The sequence below is a fragment of the Nannospalax galili genome, unplaced genomic scaffold (assembly GCF_000622305.1).
Source record: "Nannospalax galili isolate Female #2095 unplaced genomic scaffold, S.galili_v1.0 scaffold380, whole genome shotgun sequence".
NCBI classification, from domain to species: domain Eukaryota; kingdom Metazoa; phylum Chordata; class Mammalia; order Rodentia; family Spalacidae; genus Nannospalax; species Nannospalax galili.
Window position 1 is genome coordinate 2845142 of NW_008348568.1, and position 2987 is coordinate 2848128.

Below are 2987 nucleotides of genomic sequence, written 5' to 3' on the forward strand. Positions count from 1 at the left end.
TTTCTTTTCTTTCCTTTCCTTTCTTTTTTCTATTTTCACCCTTTATTAGGAATACAGGGTAACATTAGTTTAAAACTTTTAAACGAATAAACACGGTGATAAAGTGCTGAAAATAAGTATGACCTAAATTCCGAGAGTGATTTTTCCAGTTTAAGGTAGGAAAGAAAAAGGTACAAGATCATCTGCAAAGGGGAAGAGGAACATTACTCAGCGAGCCACCAAAGGGTTTGGCTTCAACTCACTAAGGGCAAGCACTGTTATCCTAGGCAATCTTATCCTTGATCTTCATCACAGCAAATCAGAATCTCCAGTTGTTCAAAGTTTTTGTAGATAAATGAGAGAAAGCAACTCCACACTGACTTATTAATTGATCTGAATGGCTATGAAATGTCCCCTATTCCTGAGGTGGCAAAATCTCACTCACAATGACTGTTGGTACAAGGCACCTTTCATGTGCTCCCAGTTGTTATATAGTGCATAGGGGCTGGTAAGTGCCGGTCCTGCCAGACCACCTCATACCACTCTTCGAAGACCACCTGTACATTTGCGCAACATGCCTGTCATGATTCCGGCTGCTACTGTGTTGAGGTCATCTTCTGCACCTCGTTTTTTCTCCATGATAACACCAAATGCACTATGGAGCAAAGCCAGAGAACCTAGAGTAGTATCCCAAAGTGCCCCTGGCCTAGTCAGCGTATTCAAACTCTGTACATTTCCTGGTGTGGGCCAGGCCATGTTCTGAGTTTCCTTCAATTTTAGCCAAAGATCGTTCATTGCCCCAAATGCAGCGCCCGTCATGCAGTGTCCTCCAATGGTAAAGAAGGCTAGTTCAAATCTGCCCCAGGTTTTATTACCTCCAGTAGGCAAAATAAACTCATCAGAATCCTGAAGAAGATATTGTGGATCCATATTTAAATAAGGAGACAGGGGATTCATACTAGTTAGCAGGACTCGGGTCAGATCAGATCAGCCTGGAGTACCCAACTTCTCCTGCTCAGAAGAAGCCGGCTGAGCCGCCTGCCTGTGGTTTTGTTGCCACATCCCCTGCTGCCCTCTGGGACATCGCAGCCAACTGCTGTGGGCTTCCCACTGCCACATCAGGCTGGGTCGTGGCACCCACAGCAACAGCAGGGCCCCCTGCGTGGCCACTGCCACCTTCACCTGCTCCTTTCTTTAGACTCCATCTACCTGTCCTCTGAACAGGTTGGGCTGTTCTTTGTGGGAATCCCCCTGCCTCTGTTGGTTCAGTGACATGGAACAGCATGTGAATTTCCATCCAGGAGAGAAATAAACAATCTTTTTGCATGCTTTTTCTCATGGAAGGTTGTTTTGCTAAATAATCAGTTGGTTGGGATTCAGTCATTCATGGAACATCTCTGTTTAGGACTTAATAGAAGCAAGGATGAAGCTGTAAGATTTCTACTGAGATGAGTGGACGGGTACATTATCAGGGCATGAGGTGGGAAGGAAAGAGGGGTATTCAGAAGAGAAGCTAGGGAAGTGTCTTCCAGAAAAGGCTCTCCAGGACAAATTGGCATATTTGGTCTGAAGCCATTGGCCCAGGTACCAGGTCATTCTGGACTCAAATACTCCCTAGATCTTTGTCCTGTGTTTGGTAATTTCATCCTCTGAGTCTTGAGTACAGTGAAAACACCTCTAATAGAGGGCTGTTGTGAAGTTAATGAATAAACCTTAAAGTTTTCAATGTAGTTCCCCACAGAAGCATCAGTTGATCGCATTATATTATCATTGACATAAGAATAAATGCCAAAGGCCAAATAAATTTAAGAAGCCAATTTAAAAAATGTTAAATAGAACTTTTACTGTAGGCCAAGTAAAGGCTGTAAATTGCCTTTTTTAAATGAAAAAGTGATAGTACAGTTATAAAAGACATGGAGGCTGTATTTCACTTAGCTCTTATTATACCATGTTGTTACAGTTATTCTATTAGTTATTTTTAATGTCTTACTGTGCCTAATTAACAAATAAAACTTTATGACAGGCATTCATGGATGGGAAAATGCATAGTGAAAACACACAGTGCATATGACTTTGGCGCTATCCACAGTTTGAGGAATATCCCTGAACATATCCCTTTAGATAATGTTGACTTCTGTATATCCATAAATTCTTAACACACTCTTCCCTTTGATAATTGGAGCTTCTGCTTGAGTGTGGTCTATGCTTGACAGCTGGTTTGTGTTGAATAAAATAAAGCAGAAGCTATGGTGTGTACTTCCAGAGAGACTGAGGATAGATACAGCAGCTTCTGTTGGATACCTTTGGAAGAACTTTCTTATGGTGGAGGCAGTTGCTATGTCACAAGGACACACAGGAGCCCCATGTGTGCATAAAGAGAGGTTTCCCTAACCAGCAGAGCTAACTTCTTGAGTGAGTCGTATCTGAAGCAATTCTTCCAATTCTGCTCAAGCCTTCAGATGTCTAGAACCCATCTTACTGTAACCCATGAGATCGAATTCCAGCATCACCCATCAGTGTAAGTTCTATGAGCCTGACCCTCCTAACTGCTGAGACAACAGGTTCTTACTCAAACCTACGTTTCAGAGTAGTTTGTTATATAACAATAGATTACCAGTGATCAGTTCTCATGTGCAGTTGGACTATTAAGAAAATATTTTGTAGACTAGTAACCTGTCCATGTTTAAGAGTCTCATGAATACTTCCTAGCCTCTATTTATACTCTTAGGTGTAATACAAAATTTGAGAATTCTTTCCCTCCCTTCCAATGATTGCTATAAAATTTTGACTGCATACAATCCAAATCTTGATGCCAGGCATGGTGGTTATGTACCTATAATTCTAGCACTCAGGATGTAGAGGCAGGAGAGTCACAAATCCAAAGACAGTGCACGAAGTTTAAGGCCACACTGAGGTATATGAGGGAATCCTATCTCAAAACAGAACAACACAACAAAGAAAAACAAACAAAAAGAATGACTTGGGATGTATGTAGCTCAGTGACTGTG

At 41.8% G+C, this 2987-nt stretch overlaps 1 pseudogene; it reads right to left on the reverse strand.

Moving 5' to 3' along the window:
- Nucleotides 1-513: 513 nt before the first annotated feature.
- On the reverse strand, nucleotides 514-936 carry LOC103743929 (annotated as a pseudogene).
- Nucleotides 937-2987: the final 2051 nt, after the last annotated feature.